Source organism: Schistocerca americana, chromosome 8 (genome assembly GCF_021461395.2).
Source record: "Schistocerca americana isolate TAMUIC-IGC-003095 chromosome 8, iqSchAmer2.1, whole genome shotgun sequence".
NCBI lineage: Eukaryota > Metazoa > Arthropoda > Insecta > Orthoptera > Acrididae > Schistocerca > Schistocerca americana.
The window spans coordinates 250866459-250892416 of record NC_060126.1 but is presented as its reverse complement, the minus strand read 5'-3'; the positions used below and the strand labels follow the sequence as shown (position 1 = coordinate 250892416).

Genomic DNA, 25958 nt, shown 5'->3' with positions numbered 1-25958 from the left:
AAGGAGGTATCCGGACAACTTGGATGTAGAATGTTGAACTAAATTCGTGGGAAAAGTTTGCAATATTTTGAAACAAACTAAGATTTCGTGCATCGATGTTCCAATAAAACGATAATTCCTGGTGTCAATTTCCTCTTTCGTACACTTTCATAATGAAAGTATGTAACGGTAAGCCTTTTCTTGAGTACGTAAGCGTTTCAATAACACAGTGATATCATTAGCTACACTTCGTTATTAGAATTTGTCAGGTTTCACGTCAGCAATGAATCGCAAACGGAGATAACACGCTTACTGATAATCTGAGTAATGTGTGACAAAATGTCACTCCTAAGTTAATTATAACTGGTTTGCAAGACAACAGTAATCTAGGAAAGTCACAATTACTCTCATTTTAATTTCAATTTAAACTTCTATTTACTTCCCCTGTACTGCAAGAATCTCCATTCAAAGCTGGTTGGCTTATCTTCATTCAATTCGAAACTCTCAGAATTAATGATAGTCGTATTAAGTAATTCTCACAACTGGGATACCTTAACATATCATCTGAGCTCTTATTACGTACAATCAAAAAACATACACAAATATGATACACCACAACTTTTTAAGATTCACAGTCGCATCTCAGGTACAAAAGTGAATACAGTTCATTATTTCATTTATTGGTAAGACATTTTTAATAATTAAATTCAGTCTCTATTTCGTTTTATTCTTGCTTACAGGCCTGTTAATTGATATTCCAACACAAAGTCTGCCAATAAATTACGCAATAGTGGTCAGACTTCCATTGGCAAGCCAATGAAGTAAGAAAATGTAAAGAGAACAAAATAGTGGCTTTGTATTTACTTTTTGTTGGTGGGTTCATTTTTATCATACAACGCGTCTAAACCGTTTATATATTTTAAGATTTTTTCTTCGTAGTCAATGCCGAAGCTGCTGTATCTAACTTGGATTTAAAATTTGGTAAATACTGACACTGTAATAAAATAAACTCTTTGCTACGCAAGCTATTATTAAATGAAATGGTTTAAACTACTTTCTGGATGCTACTGTAGTAATGTAATTGTAATATTTGAAATTGCCGTGTAATGGTGGATGATTGCTGCACATCAGCGATGTTCTGTTTCCTGACTGTGCGGCATTTATAAATTGCTAGAAATTGTTTAAATGTTCAGAACATTGACGTGAGGGATTGGAAGGTTACTTTCAATAACAACAAGGTTAGAATGTCATATATACATTGACAATTACAACATACGCACCACCTCAATGTAAACGACACTCTAAAAACGGCGAAAACAAAAATAAGAAAGACGGATGACATAGCGGCAATTACGACCGATCCTGTTATAGAACAAGAAAAGATATTATTGTCTATAATAGCATTTGTCATGGATGGTAGCTATATTGTTCAGACCATGTCTCTGATGAAAAATAATTGCTGTACACTTCAGACATTGAGTCACAAAACTCACGCAGTCTTTAATTTCCAAATTTGGAGACATTATATCTCGGCTATGTCTTCCAGCTCGTCTGCCGCCCGCTTGTCGTCGCTTGAACTCCAATAGCGCCCGATTCACCCACTGCCACGTCTTCAGAACAGCACTTTAACGCCTTGCCGAACTCGGTAGTAGATTATGAAAAAATTGAAAACAAAAATTTTCAGTACATCAGTTCATATAAAATTTATAACACAAAATAACAACACGTACTCCTACTTGCCTGGCATCGTTGACCGGAAATTGCCAGTGTTTGCCACGATTCATCGTAAACTCAACAGGAGGTACCGTGAATCGGATCCGGGTCCTTATTAATCGAAGGCATCAACGCTATCCATTTTTTGTGTATTCTTTTATTTTCCCGGCCCTATGTCGTCAAAGGATCTTTGCGGATGTCGCATGGCGTCTTTCAGATTCTCTAGATGAGAACTTTATCACATTTCCGTTACAGAGGGTGGCCAATACTTCGAACACACTGAGCTGCCGTGCAACCTGTTCTTCAAATGCTTGATATCAAGAACAATGCTAATTAATATCGAAAACTGTTATGGATAAAGGGATACTATAATAAAAGCAAAATCTCTAATGCAATCATGACTCAGCAAACAAAGCAAGCTTGGATTTATCGGGAATCTGTCAACCAGTGCAAAGTTCCAAGTGACAGAAAAACAAACACCGCACGAGAGCCTGAATACAGCACGACTAAAAACTAATTGGACAAACTTCGTGGATATAATCTATGCATCAAAAAAAGCTTTTTCAGAGTTACGGAGAAAAGTAGAGATCACAAGTGCAACACAAACAACACAAAATTAATTCCTCTCGGAAAGCACCGACACGGAGGGACACGCAATTCAACACAACTGTGTAATGTATATTTACCATAACGCACGTTGAAAATGATATCCGTGTAGACAATGATAGTGATGTGCTAGACTTCTTCCTGCTCTCGGAAGGTTGCAGACACTGTTCATTTCATTCTGCACGGCCATTTTCAATTCGTTATTGTAGTTCTACTACATTCCCATTTACAACATGAAACACAAGCTCCCTGTGACGGCACCAAAGATAGACGTCCAGAGGATAAGATCCGGAGACCTGGCGTCCCAAGCAACTGGTTCTGCACGACCTGTCAACTTATCGGGATAAGCAACTTCCAGACACACTCTTGCTTCTCGACTGAAATGTGCAGGGCCGCTGCCGACATAGCAACATCAGTCGATATGCAGGTGAACACGACACGCCAAAAACCTGTGCTGGCCCATGATTTAAGGCACACCACAAGTGACATTATGCATGATAGCTCGGAAATAAAGCTATTTCAGGCAAAATATTATTTAACATTCTACTCTTATTTTGATCGACACATTACACCTATGAAGTGTATACAGTTATTTGTGAGTGACCCTATATAATTTAGAAAATTAATTTAGAAAATATCACCCGTGCAAAACTCAGCTTGCGATTGGTAAAGGGGAGCAGGCAGACTCCATATTCCGATAAGAGACAGTCAAGTGAAAACAAGACAGATGGAAAAATACTACGTATAGTGTTTGTTATTTAAAAATAATCAGAATAACTGTTAATAAACGTCGGTGCCGTCATGGAGAAATGTTTGCAGTTGCCTACGGAACAATGAATGTATCCAGGTGTGCACATCTTCACCTGAAGTACTTCGACGGCCACGGATGTCGTTCTTGAGGGCTCTAAAGATACGAAAATCGCATGGGGAGGGATCGGGTCTGTATGGAGGATGTACAGGGGCTTCGCAGCAAAACTTCTGCACCGTAGTCGAAAGGACAGGCACACCAGCTCCGTGAAAGTCGGGACCACCTTTTTCTTTGAATGCAAAGCCCCGCTGCTGTGACTCTCAGGAACACGTTGACACAATGAACGCACAGCGTTGGGTGGACTGTTCGCAACAACTAAAGCGCGCCATCAAGTCCAAAGGCCCAGGAATATTGACGGACGGCATCATTCTGCTGCAGGATTATACCCACCCATATGTTGCCAAGGGAGTTGCTAGTACATTGGAGGAAGTTTCGCTGGAAAACCCTTAGGCACTCTTGATACAGTCCCGATTTCTCCCCATGCGGTTTCCATATTTTTGGAGTCCTGAAGAAAGACATTAGTGGACGTAGCATCCTCAGATCCTCTGGAGAACCCCAGATAGGTGTAATGAGCGGGAGACCAGGGCTCGAATCTCGGCCTGTGTACAAATTTTAATTCCTCGCTTCAGTCTCGATAAGTACATCACATTTTGAGAAGATTTACGTCAGAACGGCCGGGTGGGAATTTGATCGTCGATCGCCTTGATTGTGTGACCAGTTTCTTAACTATTCCTCACTCACTGACCATTTGCCTGCCCCCCCCCCCCCCTCTCTCTCTCTCTCTCTCTCTCTCTCTCTCTCTCTCTCTCTCTCTCTCTCTCTCTCTTTTCTTTCTTTCGTAGTGAAACAGATGCGAGCCTGCAGCGGAAGAAGTCACAGTATTTAACGTGGTAGGTGAATGCAATGGGCTCCCTAAATCAATAGGGGCTACTGTTAAAACATTAATAGCAACATGCCGTAAATAAACTCAACATAATTTCGCAACAATTGTGACCTACATATACAGTGGTTCTGCTGCATTCCATTAAAATCTTTCGAAGGAGAGAACGTACTTGGGAACGAAAATTCCTATCTTGAAGTCGCATGTGGTGTTTTCACTCCAAATCCCGCATGAAGAACAGCAAATTCTGTAATATACACGGTATTTTTTTCTCCATAATTGAGTCCTACGAAATAAATCACAGTTTTTGTTTATTCTCAATAGTTACTTCAGAGCAAAATATAGTGGAATTCTTTTCAAACATAGGGAAGTCAGCATTTATTTGACTTAGTGATTACTGATTAAAATATATTCACTTTAGCATATAGTGACATTGAGAAATATGTTTTATAACCCCTACTGTAGGAGCATGTCAGTCTAGTCATATGAATGGCATTTGGAACACATCATCTTTTTCCCCAGACCGGTTCCCAGACTGGTCGAAACCCGAGCTGAAGTCACGGTGAGGTCAAAGCGAGCACCGGTTTGAAATAAGCCGGTCTTCCCGCGAGCAGACTCGCCTGCAGATACTTTTACGGGAAAACCGGGCATCCTGGAATTCCCTCAGTGTCGTTATCCCGCTTCTAACCCGAACTGGTGTTAATTAATACTGCAGCTTCTCTTCGGCAGCGCGTGAAGTCACTGGAATCCGCAGATAACAACAGCGGTAAAAAGTGTCAGCAGTACACACTGGTACGTTTCAGCTCTATTGATGACTTCCCATGTGCCATTGTGCTGGTTGTCTCGACGAAACGTACTTCAAATGTTCTGGCTGTTACAATATTCTGTTTTCGTGGCGAGTCGTAAGGACTTGGGGAGGGGGGGGGGGCAGGGTGTCTGACTGCTGGAGGGGAGAATCATTGTTTAACGAGGTGGACTGGAAACGGTGAAAAACCTTAATTATTATCATGTGATGGAGTCTGCACTGTCCCATTTCCTCTTATGTGGTCAGTTGCTTACAATCGTGCCACCTCGCCCGGTAAGTTAGACCCGTCGTCGGTGGAACCTACGATGTTTCGTTTCTTAGTTCCCAAAGTAGTTCTTCTAGATACCGTGAAATAAGCACCAAGAAGCATGTCTTCTATACTTTTATTCTAGCGGATAACTTTCCCTACATTCTAAACGATTGTGAAAGATCTCTTTATACTTTTTTCATAAAACACATAGCAAGATTTTCGAGAAGTAGTATAAGGTCTACTGAAGTCTTTCTAATACTATAATATAATGGAAATATAATGAGTCACAAAAAGTTGTGCATGGTGTCAAAGTAATTGTCCAACCAGGTAGGTAAATTCTGTTAAAGGCCTCTTCAACATGTAGTGATCTACGCTAATCCTTGTATGAATCAACTGAACACTTAAAGAACAAAAACGTGAAAACCATATTTTCTGACATTTGAAGTTGATAAATCTGAAAAAAATTACACTCAGGCGATAACAGAAGGGAAAGGAAACTAATTAGAACATTCCCCTAATATTTTTTTTTTCAGATGATTACTTCAGCTTGGGGCTCCAATTTGCTTAATGTTCGTCTGATACGGGAGGAAATGTCCACATGGAGATGTCTCCTTTTCATATGGTGTACTACAGACTTTTCCTCCCTTTTCTGTTGGGTTCATCATATAGTCAACTAATTGTGTGTTTAAAAATGCGTACACGAACCTAACAAAAAGTATACACAAATAATCGTAAGACTTTGCGCGTTTCGAAGTATTTTTGTCTGTTTTAATACCTCTATCTTACACAGCAATAAGGATAAACAAAAATATTAGGAATCTGTGGGTAAGTATAAGTTACTAATTGCACCACTGTCGCTGAACGGAACAGCTTGTTCCCGTAGGATCCGATGGTCTGAACGGGACACCACGAGCACGATGGTTGAATATTGTAGGAATGTAGACAAATCAGACGAAAGAAAGAAGGAAATAACCAGTACACGAGTACAACAGTACACGAGTACGTACCAGTCTAAATCCATAAATTTCGTTTGGTTTTCACTTTATGTTATAACGTAATAATTTTACACGCCTGCTATATCATATTAGATGTTTTTCACCCCTGCCCATTAAATTCTGAGTGATCGTCTAGATCGTTCTTCCAAAAGCTGTCAGTGTTTCACCCGTGTTCTATTTTATCTCTGTCTCCCGCAGTCCGCTGCAAAAGATGGAGCTACACACGATATTGTGTCAGTGTTATACACCAGATCACACAGTTTCTCGTTACTCTGTCTTCAACACTGATGTTAGTAGCAACTGTAAGTTGCCAATTAATAAAATACTTTCGACACGACTAGTATGACGTTTGCCTATTCGATTCTGTTTTTATTTTATATTTTTAACGGAATTTTTATATTGTCCGTAAGTGACTTTAGCTCCTCAGCTAGAGATAGATGTAGCATGTCTTACGTAATGTAATGTAATCCAAATAACCCCTTTTTCTTCTGAAGAAGATATTCTCAACGGTATCGAGACATGGATGAAGTTTAAAAGTAAATGAAAATTGGTAACTGATTCGACGTGTACTCTATCAATTGGTTTCGTATAACTGTTATGACCTCTACACGCTTCCCTCTCTTTTTTCCCTCCGTAGGCCAACCGATATCAATATAACACACTTACTGAGCTGGCGAAATACCAGGTCGACTCGGTGTTTCTTAGGTGTCTGTTGCTCAACGAGTTGGCGGCGCAGTATCGCTTTCCCCTAAACTGTACTGCTGAGCGTCGTCGCGGAGCAGGTTGCTTTTGAAACCCCGCCAGGCGCCCGTTCATTTCGGTCTCTTTTATATGACTCTAATGTTTTAGGGAACAGGTGACTGAGCTCCAAGCTCTAAGACACTGACAGAGCTCCTGCTTCTAAGACACCTTACAGTCCACCGTAACGATCAATAGTACCAGGAATTGGAAGCACCCCCTGAGTTCGAGAATTTTAGGTGAGTAGGAACCTTGGTACTAACACGTATTAACCACGGTTAAACTCCAACCCACTTGCATGGCATACGCATCAAGGAAAAATCTTTCTGCGGCTGTCAGAACAGTGAAGAAGGTGATGTGAACCAACTGCTGTTTTCCTGCAGTTTCTTCGGAACACAGCAAAATCGCTTACTGAAAAACCTTGTGAAATCGAAGGTGCCCCTGCCCACAAGTGCTCCTATCTTACCATGTCATGAAGATCCCCAAATATACAATGCCTTTTTTTGCTTCATGTTTTTTGTGGTTGAATACTCACACGAAGCTTCCGGTATACGCTTTCTAATTTCTGCTGAGTTAATTTTCAGTCTTGTCCCCGGTTAGTAAGTCATTTTTCCTTAGCTATATGTACTGTACTCTTATAGACATTGTGAAATAATTTTAAATCAATGATGAAACATTTTATTTTGAGACATCTCTGTACGTATATTTCATATTTTACCAAACTGTCGGTAGTACGGTTCAATAAAAGAAAGCTAAAAATAAGTATCAGGGGCAAACACCTGTAAAAGCTTTGCTGGCAGTAGTCATTGTGGTTTAGAATTCCCGCTTGAGCAGATGTTTCCTCCTATTTCCGTTAGGCCAAGCTGAGTGTCCAACAGGAAAGAATGTAGCGGTTTGTGCACTAGCAAGTGAATGAATGTGGGGGATACTACGAATGCAAAAGTTCCTAAGCAGGTGTTCAGCATCAGAGTCGCATTGCTTTCGTTCATGCCATCCATATGTATGTTCTGGGCTTCACATTAGTGAGTAAGCTGCAGCCGTTACAGCCTTACACTGCTAGCTGATGGTTAGCAGGGAGAAAAAAAAAAGCAAGAACAGTTAGTACACACATTGCAGGCACGAAGACTTAGGAAAAGAAAATTACCCTTCTTTCGCTCAAAGAAACTTGACGTCGGACCTTTTTCATTTAACCATCTACACCACATAAAGAGTGAATCCAGTGGTGTACAAACCTAGATAATAGTTTCATTCTCTCTTTGTCAAAGTATCATTTAATTTTCCATCTGTGTTGGACACGCACAAGTAATCGCGGAAAGCCTTAAAGACACACACGCTGTTGGTTCAAATGGTTCAAATGGCTCTGAGCACTATGGGACTTAACATTTGTGGTCATCAGTCCCCTAGAACTTAGAACTACTTAAACCTAACTAACCTAAGGACATCACACACATCCATGCCCGAGGCAGGATTCGAACCTGCGGCCGTAGCAGTCGCGCTGTTCCGGACTGAGCGCCTAGAACCACGTCGTTGGGATCTACCGTGACTTTCGCCTTAGGCCTCAGACATCACGTAGGTACGTGACGAGAGACAAAGTACTCTCTTGGAATACGTTGGTATTCCTCACTCATTTTACCGTTTACGAAAAACTCTAGAATAATTGGCGGCATATAAGATGGCTACGACTATTCAAATTGGAACGAGTCGCTAACGAAATATTTAACATCAAAAAAATAATGTCCATATGAGTTCAGACGTTTACTGGGTCGACAAATAACACAATCAGGCGACGATTTGAAGATAGTTACAAGCCAATGATGAAAGTATCCGCAAATATTACCGCCCGCTATAAAACAGCGTCCTCCTTCCGATATTAAAATCGATGAACGGAAAAACGACGAAAGTCAAATTTTCTCTTACGCTGTTGGTGGTAGCGTCCACACACACGTTTCCAAAACTCTGTTTCGCGCATTTAAAATCAAAAACGCTTCAGCGTTAGTAAGAGTATCTTTAGTGGTGTGGTCTCCACAATTCACACAGCTCCAAATAAGCTTTAAATGTTGTTTTGTGGCCTATGAGAATATTCTCGATATATTTCGCTCACTGGCCTACCTTAATATGACTAAATAACGTTACTGAATACAAATTCAAAATGTACAGTAGTCCTTCAGTACACATCTCGCAAAATGACTATGACAGTAATGTTAAAGGAATTAGTAACTACGATGACTGGTACCAGCAGTCTTTCTTCTAATGTATCATTCGTGAATGGAACAGGAAAGAAATAAAATTGTGTATTTCAGTATGTACATTCCACTGCACGCTGTACGGCGACCAGTAGAATACAGACGTACAGTAGATCTAGGTGTTGAAACACAATAAACAATGTGATAATGTTGTTAAATTATCTCATCTTTTCCTCGACGCTGCAACTTACTTGCGAATAGTGGTGCACAGCACATGCAATTTATGGTACGATAGCCTTAACACCGATAGCCATCTGTGGGGTCAGACTGGGAAATTTTCCCGTGACGTAATCTGTGCCACCGCACTGACAACTCGTCGGCTTCTTGGGATTCCACACTGGTCCGACTGCAGGCAAACAGGGGGCTGCCAACTACTCAACCGTGGCACGTCGTTTGCAGGTGTCATTTTTCCTCAAAATTACTGTTCTTAGAACGATACCTCCAATTTTTGCGCTGCATACAAAGGCTTCGAGGCAGAAGAGAAGAGGTCCCTCCGACCTCCAGGTCACCACACGGCACTGTGGCAGTTGCCTTGAACATCCAAATAAGACAAGTATGCCGAACGATGGAGGATAAGGCATTCAAAGCGTCTCTCCTTTTTCTGCGAAACGAGAATACCTCTCGAATTGCTATCCTTCAGAGACTTACAGCCATGCACTGCTGCTCCGAATGTATAATGAAGTTCACAGGTCTGCATTAGTATTAAATACGCGCTCTGTAGTCTTCGACAGCACAAACTACATAATTCTAAATGAGTAAATAGATAATAGCAACTGAAACGCAGGTGTAATCTACACCGACAGCATTTACTCCGAAAACCATCATTCGCTTCATCTCCATAGTTAATTCAGAAGCACATAACAACAATACAATACTGCGCATGTTGAGCAAGTCATACGCACTATTACCTTCAATTGGAATTAACATAATTATTTAGTCTGGGGCTCAAGGTCCCAGAATACAACTAAAAATAGTGCCTCCTCTCCCCTCGGATTCTGACCAAGGATTTCGGGACGTTTTCCTTTGAACCTGTGCAAATGTAGGAACGGGAAATTACCTCCCAGATATTCCAAATTGGGACTCCCTCCGTCCCTCTAACAGTTCGACCCAGCCAGCCACAAGCAATAGGTGAAATTTGAGCCCAATTTGATGGGGACTATATAGAAAATTTTACATTTCAAATACATGTGTACTAACCCGTCCAGTTGGCCGCGCGGTCTAACGCACGGCTTTCCGGGCGGGAAGGAGCGCCTGGTCCCCGGCACGAATCCGAGCGGCGGATTTGTGTGAGGTCCAGTGAACCGGCCAGTCTGTAGTTGGTTTTTAGGCGGTTTTCCATCTGCCTCGGTGAATGCGGGCTGGTTCCCTTTATTCCGTCTCAGTTACACTATGTCGGCGATAGCTGCGCAAAGTTCTCCACGTACGCGTACACCACCATTACTCTACCACGCAAACACAGGGGTTACACTCGTCTGGTGTGAGACGTTCCCTGGGGGGTCCACCGGGGGCCGAACCGCACAATAATCCTGGGTTCGGTGTGGGGCGGCGGAGGAGTGAAGTGGACTGCGGTAGTCGTCTGGGGTTGTGGACCAGTGCGGCTGCGGCGGGGACAGAAGCCTCTCCGTCGTTTCTAGGTCACCGGTTAATATACAATACAATACATGTGTACTAACAAGATCAGTACTTCATACTAACGCAGTGACTACTGGTAACCAAACATTCGCAATTATCTCGCTAATGGCGCATTCCGGGATCCATGTTAAGTGGAAAGTTTTTGCCTCTACTATCATAAAGTTCACACCTGTCAGCTTTCGTTATTAATTATGATAAATCATATTCACTACTGACACAGGGTTAACAATCATCGATCTCGGTACAATGAATAAAACAAGAAAGTGCCCTAAACTGGACTCCCTTGTGATTTCTATCTCTTTAAAATAGAAAATCATAAAAAATTCACGTTTTAAAAGCTTTTAGTGTTAACTTCACAATGTTATGCAGCATTTACATTTTACTCTTAGAAAACTGATGACAAGTTATTACGAAAAAATTACCAGAAAACATTACATTTACCAGAATCGAACCCATTGCAAAAGTGATCAAAGAAATACTAAAAAAAACAAAAAAACAGAAAAAGGTGGAGGTGCCAGAGGTACGGGAATGCAGGCGTGGAGGCTTTGGGGCAGGGCGTTGGGCAGATCACAACTGCAGGCAGACGCTGCGACAATCTGTAAACATTTTTCTTATGCATCAGGCGGTGCTGGTGTCCGTTGTCGCGATCATGTTTAATTCCGCTCACTCGGCGGTTTGGTCGCTCTGCTTTGCTACGGACGCAGCCCCGTTGCCCGTGGCCCAGTTGCGACAGCCGCGGTGACGCGCGCTACCCCAGCAGTGAATCTTCCGATGCCGGTCGGGCGCCGACCTCCGGTGACAAGTGCCACTCGGGCCGCGCCGACCCGCTCCCCGCAAAGGCGAAAGGTGGAAGCTGGTGGGTGGACATCCTCTGCAGCAGCCGGGATGCGACCCTCCTGCCTTAGAGCAGGAGTCGACCGTGCTGTTAGAAGGCCTGGTCTGACCCGCTGCTGGCTGGCTCGCTCCGAGTCTCTTGCCAACTCAGAGGGTCGAACCGTGGCCCACCCACAGACCCGAACTGTGGTCTTCTGTGGGAAGCTTTATATGGCTAGCCGTGTAGCACAGCACCGTCATTCAGGAGAGCTGTGACACTAAAGACATTATTGTTACTTGACTGCTCCAGTATTCATAATCGCCAGGGCGCATATGCTTCCGAATGCGCCTCTTCAAGTCAGGTACTGAAACATTTCGATGTTGGTTTGCGAAGAGTTTTCTTGCAGTTCCGCTGTGCTGGCCGTTTCGGCAATCTTGCGCCCGTGTCGGCCCGACGTACTTCGTTGCTTGACGTTGCAAGTAGGTATTATCAGCAAGTCTGCGCCTGACTTACGGGTACGGCTGCAATTCGCTGCCACAAATTCACACTAAAATTACCTTATATTACAACGCGCCTCGATGGGTATTAAATGAGAGAAAATATAACGTGGTTTCAAAACTGGTGTAATATAACATCTTGCAGAAGATTACAGTATTTGCTCAACGCAATAGCCTGGTAAGCCCTGTTACAGGGTACACAAATAGGCTTCCTTTCTCACAGTTTGCTTTCAGAGCGTTTAAGAAAAAGACCAACTCACTTTTCCCGGCAATTATGTTTTTGAAAGGTTTTCAGTGTCACTTCTCTCTGCTAATTCTATGGAAATTCTTCATAAGTCATTAGGAGGAGCCGCGCGGGATTAGCCGAGCGGTCAAAGGAGCTGCAGTCATGGGTTGTGCGGCTGGTCCCGGCTGAGGTTCGAGTCCTCCCTCTGGCATGGGTGTGTGTGTGTGTGTGTGTGTGTGTGTGTGTGTGTGTGTGTGTGTGTGTGTGTGTGTGTGTGTGTCTGTGTCTGTGTCTGTGTTTGTGTGTGTGTGTGTGTGTGTGTGTGTGTGTGTGTGTCCTTAGGATAATTTAGGTTAAGTAATGTGTAAGATTAGGGACTGATGACCTTAGTAGTTAAGTCCCATAAGATTTCACACACATTTGAACATTACGAGGATGGCTGAAGAAGTCACCACAGCAAGAAAATACTTCCACCTCCTCTTCAAGATCTTTACCCAAAATTGTAGGTCTGCCTGTTTCAACATTAAACTGTTCTCCTCTTCCAATACAGCTTTTAGTGAACAACCCAATAACTTTAGTTACTTTAGGCAAGCTCCATTTTCTCTGACGTCTCTTACAGGTTCCAAGAGAAAACTAATGTGTACTAATGTAGGCAGACCTTGGATGCCCCTTCAGTTCCTTAAACCGAACCCCTCACTTTTTCGTGTTCACCTACTGCTGAAGAATACATTTACGAGCGTGAGCTGAAAGTAATGCCTCCAATTTCTTATGTGGAACTGTTACAGATTTTTAGATAAAACACACGTTATTAACGTTTTAAATCTTTCTTCTTCATGTTTACATGCGTTCCTCAACATAGTTGCCCTGGCGACGAACACATTTCTCGAACGGGAGACCAGCTTGTTGATAACGTCACTGTAGAATGTTTGACTTTGTTGACGGAATGGCTGAGCCACAACGTCACCCCCACCACTTCATCACTATCAGTGTGATGTCCTCGAAAGTTCTGGAAACAGATGACAATCGGATGGAGCCAACTTGGGGCCGACTAGAGCAAGATCAATGACAATGAACCCAAGTTGTCGGACTGTTACAGATGTTGTAGCGCTCGTGTTGCCATGCTGAAAGAGAGAGGATGTTCAGTGTGTGGACGAATTCACCTAAATCGAAACTCGTTTACAATAAGCTGTTTCTCACGCGTCGACATCCTTTCATCGCACACCGCCATGTTACACGCTGCAGTTTGGAGCCCACAAGATGCAGAGAATAGACATTTAGAACAAAGGCGCAGAATGTTGGCAAGGGTTCTCTTATTTAAAAAGCATTAAGAGTTTTCGTATGAAAAATTCGGAGGCATTACTTTTCAGCACGCCCTCATATGTTGAAAGGCTTACCTGCCATTATATAGGAGAAATGACCGAAACTGTAGCAAAACGTAAAAAATGTCTCCGTTGTCAAAACATGATTTAGAACGTCCAAATAGTGAAATGGGGGATTTGTGCACCCCGTTACAAAGTAGTAGACTAAAGTTTACACTTAATCCCACTAGAGGTAGAGAGAATGCAGAGCCAAGAGACCAGATAGTCCACTTCAGGTGAGTGGTTTAGAGCACTTCATTTTACTGCAATCCTGCGTAGCTTTTTGAGCAAATCTTGCATATACTTTCCAGCATTTGTGATGGAAGTTGTCTTGAGCATCCAGGGTTTGAAATACACAAAGTGATCAAGTGTCCGGACACCCCAAAAACATATGTTTTTCATATTGCATTGTGCTGCCAGGTATTCCGTATACCTCGGTAGTCATCAGACATCGTGAGAGATCATAATGGGGCGCTCCGGGAAACTCACGTACTTCAAACGTGGTCAGGTGATTGGGTGTCACCCGTCATACATCTGTACGCGAAATTGCCACACTCCTAAACATTCCTAGGTCCACTGTTTCGGATGACAGTGAACTGGAAACGTCAAGGGACACGTACAGCACAAAAGCGTACAGGCCGACCTCGTCTGTTGACTTACAGAGACCGCCGACAGTTGAAGAGGGCCGTAATGTGCAATAGGCAGACATCTATCCAGACTACCACACAGGAATTCCAAACTGCATCAGGATCCACTGCAAGTACTATGACTGTCAGGCGGGAGCTGAGAAAACTTGGCTTTCATGGTCGAGCGGCTGCTCATAAGCCACACATCACGCCGGCAAATGCCAAACGACGCCTCGCTTGGTGTAAGGAGCGTAAACATTGGACGATTGAACAGTGGGAAAACGTTGTGTGGAGTAACGAATCACGGTACAGAATATGGCGATCCGATGGCGGGGTGTCGGTACGGCGAATGCCCGGTGAACGTCATCTGCCACAGTGTGTAGTGCCAACAGTTAAATTCGGAGACTTCGGAGACGGTGGTGTTGTGGTCATAGCTTCCACCCCCTGTTGTTTTGCATGGCACTATCACAGCACAGGCCTACATTGATGTTTTAAGCACCTTCTTGGTTCCCACTGTTGAAGAGCAATTCGGGGATGGCGATTGCATCTTTCAACACTATGGAGCACCTGTTCATAATGCACGGCCTGTATCGGAGTGGTTACTCGACAATAACATCCCTGTAATGGACTGGCTTGTACAGAGACCTGACCTGAATCCTATAGAACACCTTTGGGATGTTTTGGAATGCCGACTTCGTGCCAGGCCTCACCGATCCACATCGATACCTCTCCTTAGTGCAGAACTCCGTGAAGAATGGGCTGCCATTCCCCAAGAAACCTTTCAGCATTTGACTGAACATGTGCCTGAGAGAGTGGAAGCTGCCATCAGGGCTAAGGCTGGGCCAACACCATAGCGAATTCCAGCACTGTCGATTTCAGCCAGCTGTCCGGATACTTTTGATCACATAGTGTAGCAACAACTGTCTGGCACACTTGAAATGGAACGAGGAGAGCAGTAGCATGAGCAGAGCGCAGGCACCTGCCAAGATGATTCGTTGCCGCAGACGGAAACAGTCGGCCTCGCTCCGATGCTTGCGAGAAAGCCCGCAGCAGACGCAGGCAGGTAGCTGTTCCGCCTGCGAGCAGAAAGCGCAGATCGAAAGCAGATACTAACGACCGTTTACGCAAACGGCCAGTGACACAGCTGGAACGGAGCGTAGTAACTTTATGTCGATGGGGCTAGCAGATAACGCTGTCTAGATAGGTTGGCGCGGCGCTGAACCGAGAGATGCTAACGCGGAAGATCGCAGCCCAGGGTCTTGCAGGTCATCGTCCTCCCGCCATGAGGTCGAACTGTACGAAATCCACTTGCTTGGGGGACGAATCTTGTGCACTGAATTTTATAGAATATGGTGATAGGCAAAAGTTTTCATGTACTGCTGCACGGAGAAACAAAAATTGGAGGAGCTGGGATTTGAACCCAGGACTTTCTGCATGCGAAGCACTGAGTTACACCCCCGCCAGAGCAAGTACATCTGGGACAAGTGTCTCGTGGATCCTACTGTCATTATTTCTTAGGTCTGAACGGTACAGTAAGTGTTGGAGGAACCTATTCATGATAAGACCTAAGCAGCGTCGACTCCGTGGCGCAACGGTAGCGCGTCTGACTCCAGATCAGAAGGTTGCGTGTTCAAATCACGTCGGGGTCACAATGAAATTTTCGTTTACGAAAGCCATAGGCGAGTACGTCAGCTTAATTAGATACCAAACGATTACAGAGAACGGACGAACAGAACTTGCTTGAAAAAAAGCTACTAGTGCAATTTTCGCATTCTGAGATACAGTTACCCCGATGAAAGAGACAGTAGTCTGGAGAAACGTAACCGCTGTAGACCTCTGAAGGAACTGTTGTTAAGATTCTACGGATTCAGCGTTCGAATACATCGACATCTACAGTCAGCAACCCACCATACGGTGTGAGCACCTACAATACAACCACATCGTTCCTGGCGCCCCCTCACTTCGATGAGCAGTGACGACTAGATGAAAAGTAAAATGAAGATTTTCCGTGGTCCGACCAGGAGTAGATCCCGAGATTTCCCGGTTTCCAGGCATAGGCCTTACCACTAGATGCCCTGTTTTTCACTTGTTGCTGTTTCAAGGCCATCGTATCGAAGATTTATACTGCACACAGGGAAATCGAAAAAACATCATCCGCTAAATCACAGCGAGAGCGAAAGTGTGTTGAGTGATCGTGATGGAATTTCGTCGAAGGATGTGTAGAAAAACAAGAGGAGAACAGCTGCAAAAGTCGCTGAATAACAGAATGTGTCACTTGCGAACCCTGTCCACATCAAAACAATACGAAGTGAGCTCCATAAGAAGGGAATTTCAGGGCGAGATGAAATTCCAAACCCACTCATCAGTGATGTAAATGCCCATAACAGGTAAACGTGCAACCGAAGCCATAGAACTTGGACTGTGGAGCAATGGAACAAAGTCATTTGCTCTGACAAGTCTTGTTCCACACTGTTTCCAATTTCCGGGCGAGTTTACCTCCCAGGAATGAAACATGGCAGGAGCTCAGTGATGATTTGGACAGCCACATCATGGTATTTTATGGGCCCCATTGTTATTCTGCAAGGCTGCATTACAGCAAGGATGATGTGAACATCTGGGCTGATGTGGTCCTATCCATGGTACAATGTTCATCAATGTGGATGCTGTGTTCAAAGACGACAGGGCACAGTTCGTATAGTCCAGGATTTGTTTGGCGATAATCAGGATGAACTGTCACATTTAAATTAGCCATCTGTCGGCACATCTCTATTACTGATCCTTTATGGCCTACTTCTAAGAGAAGGGTGCGTGATAGCCATCCACTTCCATGATAGTTACCTAAACTATCCACAGTTTTGGAGACAGAATGGTATAATATTCCACTGAATGCAATACAGCACCTATATTTATCCATTCTGAGACGACTGGAAGTTTTTTTGAAAGCCTCTATTTTTGGTGTTTCCATATTGTTGTCCACTCCTTGTACTTCACAAGCCACCTTGGGGTACAACTTGGAATATGAACCGGGTGTCTTTTATGGCGCTTCCTTATATCGTTGAGTGGTGAAGGTTAGATTTGACGCGAACTGAAAATATCCCTAGTCCGACCAGGATTCGATACCGCGATCTCTCGGTTTACAGAAACGCTATCGCCAGATTACGAGGCCCAACCGCTTGACGTACTGTTATTCCGTAACCTCATAATTGTCGTTTGAAACACACAACACATTTCAATACTTTTCGGTGGTTTAGACGACGTTTTTTCAGTAGCAAAATTATCCTTGTACAGGTTATCAATGACACCAGCTGTCATCGTTTCGTTGAGTTGGTGTGCATGGGGTCAGCTTGACCAGCAATCAGCCTGTTAGCCATCGCGTGCTACTCTTGTTGGAGCCGGAAGAGTGGATAAGCACCGTGCATACGCACGTGCTGTTCCAGCTCGGTGGCGTGTTTATCGCGGGCAGAGCAGTGGCTGGCAGCTGCCGATTCCCACGGCTGCAGCCGTCAGATGGAGACCAGGAGCCGCGCGCCAGAGAAACTGCTAGTCGCCCCGCCCCGCTCCACTCGTCTGGCTTGCTGGCCTGTCCAGCCGGTCTCCGTTACGTAAGCACCCGCTGCCACTGACCACGTACACCCTCCGGGACAAACTGAGCGCGGAGCCGCCCAAATATGCTACAGTCCGCACACTCCTCTCGCGTCTGACCTACTGGACTTCTCTTAAAAAAGCAAGCTGGTCGCTTTGGAGCGCCGCACACGGTGTAGAACTAGCATTAGGTGGACAGATGACCCTCCGCCACCAACGGAAGCCATGGCGGGGAACTGGTATCTACCAATCGGTTTTATAAATTTGTGCAGTAAGTTCGGTAGACGTAGAGAATGCGTGGCTGAAATTGGACATGTCCATGACCACACAGTGAGTGAAGGTGCCAGATTTGTTGGCATACTGTCCAGCGATTCTACAATGAACAGCTTACCATTCGCAACCATGTAGCACGGCATTAGAACAGTGGCTGTAAACATATACTAGCGCAGGGACTGGTGACGAATGTCACGCCGTGTCAATGACGCTCGGGGGCTATCAGTGAATGGAGGTACATCTTAACCTCCGTTCGAGCGAATATTGCATGAAACAGGCATTTGGCGTTCGTCACCACGCGAGAGGCCACTGGTCGCAGCATCGTATAAAGCTGCACGTCTTCGGTGCGCCAAACAAAACAGAAACTGGAAAGTAGCTCATTGGGGGCGTGTCCTACTAGTAGTTATTTCCCCGCTTTCCAAATAATGCAAACCGTAAAATGCACAGGCCTCCGCACCCGCAATGTGTATAGGGTATAATTCCTCTTGGAGATAGCTCTGTTTTGGGGTGTTTTTCTTATCATGACTTGAGCCACCTCATTCAGGATACCGTGAAGATGGCCACGAAGAAGTTTAAATAAATATTCTGGGTCCAAGTGGTGCCCTCTCTTTCACAGTTTCATGATGTATCTGCTGTGGTTACGCCCCGTCTTCAAAGACGACAGCAGTTGTGTAAGTAGGTCTTGCAGACATTTATGCCTAGTTTCACAAACACGTGGGCATCCTAACACACCTAAGTCCATCATAACTACCCATCTTAATCTCGTAGAAAATATCTACGACTGTAGCAGTCAACATATACACAATTTGGTAGTTGTACTGATCCAGTCGTCTATGAGTAGCTTCAGATGCATCCAGCATATCTGGATAAATTTGTGGTCTCCCTTCCTCGCCAAAATGAAGCCATTATCAAGATCTGAGGCGCTGAACACGTTATTAGCGAGGTGTTTCCTGGCCGTGACTAAATCCTTGCTGGTATACTTCCTCTGCCCTGTTTCTCTGCATGCTAAAAATCGTATAAAATTGAAAATTGTATCCGTGCAGTTACAAGGAAGACTTCAGTCATTTTATAGAACAAAATTAGAAAGATCAGCCGGCACACGAAAGAAAGTAGACAAGCAAACCATTTATAGGCATCACAGCAGAAAAGCGCAAATTACACTCATGTTATAACCTTGTTAGTAAAATGTCGAGTCAACGTCAGCATTACATGCGGATTAGTGAATAATAGTTCCGAGGAGGGCTTGTCCAGTGGCATCGAAACGATGGCAACAATAGTAAGAATATGGCGCACTGCGATAGAAAGAACCTACAAATTATTTCAGTGCTATGCGACTATTTTCTATTGCATTCGCTTGAACTTACCGTTGACTCTGTGGCTCCCGAACATAACTCTAGAATTAAGTGCACTTGTTGTTATGTTAATCTACAGTTCTGTTCTCCGTTGGAAACCTCCTTTCACGTTTCGCAAGCACGGCTGCAGTAACCTTGCAGCGACCTAGCGCCTGTGAGGTAGACCACACGCGACGCGACTCGGATCGGCTCGGCACGCGATTCCGTTACCCGCTACCTGGGTCCAGCCGCGGATATTAGCAACTGACCAGTCAAACCGCAACGCAATCTCCGAGGACTGCAAGCCGTTCACTCAAAGCAAGAATCTGGCTCTCCTCCCATGCCATACGTACAAATAAACGAACATGTAACAAAGCAAACTGAACCTCTACAGTCTCTTCCTTCTGCAGTTTCATTTATTACAGGATACACTCTCTATTTCAGGCATTTTCCGTCAAAACCGAACAGTCAGCTCACCAGATACTACATACTTGGAGATCAGCATATTTGTTCCCGTTTAATGCTGGAAGTTATATGAAATTGGACTGGCACATTAGAGGCTGTTGTTCAATGCAGAGTGCACTAAAGAAGACAGGCAGTTTCATTGTGAAGTGAACTAGAGAGAGAGTTCTGATATGCTCCGTGATTAATAAAATGTTCATTGAAAATCTGACTCCATCTGATAACGATCTGAAAATAAAATGACAGAGTTAAGACACATTCTCACCAATGGCTTGGTCACGAATGATCTACTTCCACAATTCGACAAGGATGAAGATACAAAAGACCTTGGTCTATCAAAAAATATTTTTGCAATCCTGACGACTGGGAACTTAAAAAAATGAACCTACGGGCATGTTTTTGTATAAACCCGTCTAGGGTAGATCATAAAGACGTCCTACACCATTTTGTACCTTCTATGACTGAATCTTCGCGTTGACTATCATTAATATTAATGCCTATCGTTCAGGGATACACTAACATCTATGTTTATAGACGAAGACAATTTGCTTAATCGGACAATAACACTCAGATACGATGAAGCAACGATGCCGACGCAATCGAGTGAAGGAGTAGGACTGATCTATTCCAGGCTCCTAAGGCCTCCGTCGCTACTAAGGTTTTCCGGCATCTTGTCTGTGCCAACCTTGCAGAGTTCCAGGGTGCCACCGTCTTTTACACTGATGGTTCTTAAGACTATCGATAAGGTGGGACACGCTTTCACGTGTCCTACTGGCTTCGAACACTATTTATTGCCGGAACCATGTAGCGTGTTCACGGCAGAGCTTCTAGCCGTTCACAGGGCCCTCCTTTTTGTTTCTAAGGCCTTCCTCCACACTGTTTTAATTTGTTCAGACTCCATGTGCAGCCTGCAGGCTATCGACCTATGCTACTCTCGTCCCCCTTTGGTCTCCGTTATCCGTGACCACCTCTCTGCCCTTGAACATACCGCCTGTTCAGTTGTCTTTCTCTGGGTCCCAAGTCATGTGGGCATCCCAGGGAATTAACTGGCTGACCGTTTGGCTAGAGAAGCAGATACTTACTTCCCTTAACCATGCATGATTCCAGGTGCGGATATGCGGATCTACGTCAAATCTCTCTTTGCCCAAAAGTGGAATGCTATCTGGAGCGCTACTGCTCTCAGTAATAAACTCTGCACAATCAAGGAGTCTACTGCAGTTATGCACTCTTCCTTCCGCTCCTCTCGTAACGAGTCCACTGTTTTACGCCGTTTACGCGCTGGTCATACCCGTCTCATCCATTGTTTCCTCCTACGTAGCGACCCACCCCCACAATGTGGTTGTGGAGCCAGACTGACGATATATTGGGAGAGTGTCCCCTTCTTCCGGCCCTTAGAGTTTTGACTTCCAGATTCCTTAAATTTGATATTATCAGACGATTCGTAGATGGTTGAATTGGTCCTCGGTTTCCTCCGTGAAAATGGTCTGTATTTCCAGATATAAGATTCTCCTGTAGTCTTGGAGCAGAGGCGGGTTGGTTGTGGTTGGCACTTTTAAGTCTTCTCGGTCTGTGACCTCATGGCCGCCCCCCTTTTTCCCGTTTTTGTATTTGGTCTCACATTTTATGCCATTACTCGTACTGCGTGTTTTGCTGTTCATTATTTTACAATTTGACTCTCCCGACTGGATCCGTCCACTTTCGCAGACACTCTTTCATCTATGACTCATTTCAGAATCGCGGGACTGATGACCTCGCCGTTTGGTCCCATAACCCCTCTCAATCAATCAATCAATCGAGTAAAGGAAACCTCTCCATTTATACCGATCAGTTGCCAACCCAGTCATATTCCGACGAACAGTCCCACACGGCTTCACATTTATAAAGTATTTTAAGTAGCATATGGTGCGTCTGGAGCCATTCGAAAGTAACATGCAGAACGTAGAATTAACTTCAAAGTTTCGCGGTCAAGCGGTCGACCTACACGAAGAATGCGGACTGCAGTTGCGTAAAAACAGGTGCGTGTCGGCAGAGCGAAGCTTTCACAGTGGTCCGGCGACGTGTCTGAGTAAGCAGCAGGGCTTCCCAGCGGTCGTTCGGGCTTCCTGCTCTATTAGTCACCAGCTATGCCTTGGCTATTCCTCAAGAGTTCTTAATCTTCTGTTCAGCCGGTATCTATAATTAAATCTACGAGATTATCGACAAAATAACGATGTACGTGCTATGGTTATCTATTGGTCGAAAAATGAAGCACTCAGGGTCACACTAGCTCAAAAAAAATCAATGAATCTAGGCAAAATACTACCTATATTTGGCACTTCGTAAACCGGTACGGCAGTGTCAAGAGAGCGTAACACAGATTTTCCATTATTTCCCTTACTAGAAGTTGCAGCATGAAAACGGTGGCCTTCCTATGAATGGATATAGGCTAGGAAAGAAAGAGCTGTTGTACTGGAAAACGAAATCAATCGAGGTCTGGGGATACCATCCTATTCAAAGTACGAAAAATGTGCACTTAAGATATGCGGCCTATCTGTGGCATGTATGATGACAGTGTACAGTGCAGGAGTACGTTTTTCGGGCACGGGAACATAGAGATTGGACCGTGGATCAATGTAAATACGTCGTCTGGTCGGATGAGACACGTTTCTCGTTACACCAGACCGATGGTCGCGTCTGAATAAATCATCATCGAGGCGAACGGCTTCTTGAAACATACACCGCTCCAAGGATCAGACCAGTGGAGAAATTATGATGTTAAGGGTGAGACTCGGGTGGACTTTCATGGGACTTGCGGTACTAATTTTTCAGGAACCATGACAGCCGTGTAGTACGTGAACACTGTGGCCGACCACTTTCTTCTCTTCATGCTTGATGTCTTCCCCGATGATGTGGCATCTTCCAGCTGGATAACTCTTCGTGTCACAAAACCAGAATGGTGTATAGTGGTTTGAAGAGTGTAGAAGTGAAATCACGTTGATGTCTTTGCCGCCTAATTCTGCTGGTCTTAACCCGATGGGACACGTCTGACCGCCAGCTACGCACCAACAAACCACCGGCGAGTAATTTACGTAAACTGTGTGTTCTGTGCCTAGACATCTGGTTCCACATACCTTCAGAAACCTACCAAGTACTTGCTGAATCCATGCCACTTAAAATAGCTTCCGTACTGTGTTCCAGAAGTGGATAAACACACTATAAAACATGTGGTTACCACTGAAGAAGTGCTCGCAGTAGTATCGAACGAGTTATAATATCTTCCGCATGTTTGTTGTGCGCCCTATGAAGGGTACGTTGAACATTGAGAGTGCACCATTTTTGTATATGCATTCATATAAAAGATATTCCCGCGCACAATCGAGTGATACTTTTGAATAAGCTTCATAGGGCTACGCGTAAGTAAAGTTTACCACAAGCTCCTATCTAGATTCATGTAGAAAATTAGCGCGAGGAGATGAATCTTTTTGAAGCAACTTGTCTTCTTTTATCACAGAAGTTTTGAGAGTACATCTACGTCTCCCTTCACCCTCCGCAATGCACCTTACGGTGTGTTGTGCACGATAGGTACGTTAGCTACCACTGTCGCTTTCATCTTTTTTTTCTTCCAGTCGCGTGTGGTTCCCTGAAAGAACGACTGTTGGTATGCCTCAGTGTGGACTCTAATGCATACGAGTAATCTCATCTTGGAAACTGAAACTTCTTAGAAAGATCCTGCCTCCACGAGGAAGGCATTTCTTTTAAAGATTGCCACCCCAGCTTGCGTATAGTCGGGAAAATACAAAACGAGCTGCTCCGACGTCCTCCGTCAATCCTTCCCTGTAAGAATCCCTTATCGCTCAGCAATATTCAGAAGACAGGCAAGCATAGTATAAGCAGTCTCTTTTGCATACCTGTTGCATTATTTTCTAAGTATTCTGCCAATGAAATGTAATCTTTGGTTCGCCTCCCACAGAAGATTTTCTATGTACTCGTACTAATTTAAGTGGTTCATAACTGTTATCGATACGTATTTATTTGAACTGATAGCCTTTATATTTGGTTGATTTATCGTGTAACCGAAACTGGATGGATTCGTTTTAGGACTCGGCTGGATGACCTCACACTCATTATTTACGGTCAATTGCCACTTTTCGCACCGTACAGATAATTTGTCCAAATCATTTTCAATTCATTGCAGTCGACACAATCGTCTTGAGAAAATTCAGCAATTTTATACGAGCAGATACTTCAGATAATGCTTATTTATTGCTCCGTCTCAGTTGTACACTTTAATTCAGTTACTCTGAGTTATCTTTAGATCAAAGTGATTGTCTACTCAGAATATCATCTCAGAGTACTCTGGTACGTTGTTCTGAATAAACAATACGGGTTTCTGATTCAGTTACTTACATCTGAAGATGATCCAGAGTAATCAAATTAAAAACGTGGGCAACTGAGACGAAACAATAAATGAGAATTGCAGTTGGCTTTGATCTTCCGATGATGACTGTACAGTAAACAACAGCGCCATCTGCAATCTATGAAGGTTGCTTAGATTGGCTCGCAAATCTCTTTTATAGATTAGAAACAGCAGATGGCCTATGACACCTCCTTGTTGAACGCCAGATGTCGCTTCTGTTATTCTCGAGGAGTGTGACAGGTACTACGAACTGTGACCTTCCTGCCGAGAAAACACGGTCGTCTGAGGTGCTGCCTCTTGTGAAGACAATAAGCATCTTTTGTGCAACAGATTGTGAAAACACGACCCATCGTGGGGCAATCACTTTTGCTGTAAGTCCGCCGTATAGGCTCCGGTCACAACCCATTGAATTTTCTTACGCTGCAGGCTGACGAACAACTCTCTATCACGTGCAGCCGGTGAACGGACCAGGCGGTTGTAAGTCAGTAGCGCTGGCACACGTGGGCAGCCAGGAAATGAAATTTCAAAAGTACTCCGCCCTGCCTTCCGTAGATGGTTACTGTTAGTGAGGACGGTTACACTGTGTGCGTGAACGGGACAGAGCTGAGCGGGCACGTGATCTCGGATCTCGGATCTCGGCGTGTAGCGAGCGCTTGCCTACCTGGTGTGGGGAGACTGCGGGGCCGTTGTACGCCCCGCCGCGGCCTTGGCAGGCGAGTCGGGCCCGCCTAAGGCAGAACTCGCTCGCAGCTCTACAATTAGGCTGTCTCCTCGCTCCCACCGCCTCACTGCTCCTAAACTCCACTTCTCTGTCCTGGGAGCTTCAGCTGTACGGTACTCGTAACGACCAGGGCACCTTATCAAGTACTGGCAGTTATGTTTCTATTTCTTCTCGGTGCACCTTGCACGCTCACTAGCCCGAAATATTGGGAATGCCTACCATCTTCACTCCTAAATGAAACGATTATCAGTTGCACGTGAGAGCTGAAAAGTAATACCTCTGATTTTTTTATGTGAAAATCTACAAAGATTTTTAATTAATGGACATTTTTAACAATCTACATCTTTCTTATGTATACGTATTTATTTCTGAACAATCACCCTGACGACTAACGTATTTCTCCCAACGCGAGACTAGTTTGTTGATGCCGTCATTGTACTATGTTTGACGTTGTTGACATCACCTCACCGCTGGTTTCTCTGCTTCATTATTATCAAAGTGGAGTCCTCGAAGGCGTTCTTAAAGTTATAGAAACTGATTAAAATCGGATGGGGGCAAATCGGGACGGAGGACAGTGATTCCAAGCCGTCGGTTTGTTGCAGATGTCGCAGCGCCCGTCTGTGGTCTATCATTGTAGTGCTGACAGACTCTTCGAATTCTAAACTCTCTTACAACACAAGGTACAATTAGGAGTCCTCTAGCGTCAGATGGCTACAAATATGTGGACATAAAGAATAAAGATGAAGAATGTTAATAGCATTTGCTTTATTTAAAAATCTTTGAGTCTTCACAGCCAATAGCCAACTGCCCAACACTACAATGGCGAATATTACTCCAACAATGCAAACCAACCACAGCCTTCACACAGCACGGTCAGTGATTTTCATATAGAGGGCTACGTGGCGTTACCCAAAATAAAAACCTAAACAGCCTACTTACAAGTTTACCTCCGCCATGCCTCTCATCCAGCCGGCCAGTGTGGCCATGCGGTTCTAGGCGCTTCAGTCTGGAACCGCGTGACCG

The 25958-nt window shown here is 44.3% G+C and overlaps 1 protein-coding gene and 1 non-coding gene across 2 annotated transcripts in view; both read left to right on the top strand.

The window, feature by feature from the left end:
* LOC124545249 (scavenger receptor class B member 1) overlaps positions 1-25958 on the top strand; it is a 388675-nt gene that overhangs the window by 217986 nt on the left and 144731 nt on the right. The gene's annotated exons all lie outside the window — the stretch shown is intronic.
* On the top strand, positions 15748-15819 carry Trnaw-cca. Its single transcript has one exon. It is a non-coding gene; the product is annotated as a tRNA-Trp (tRNA).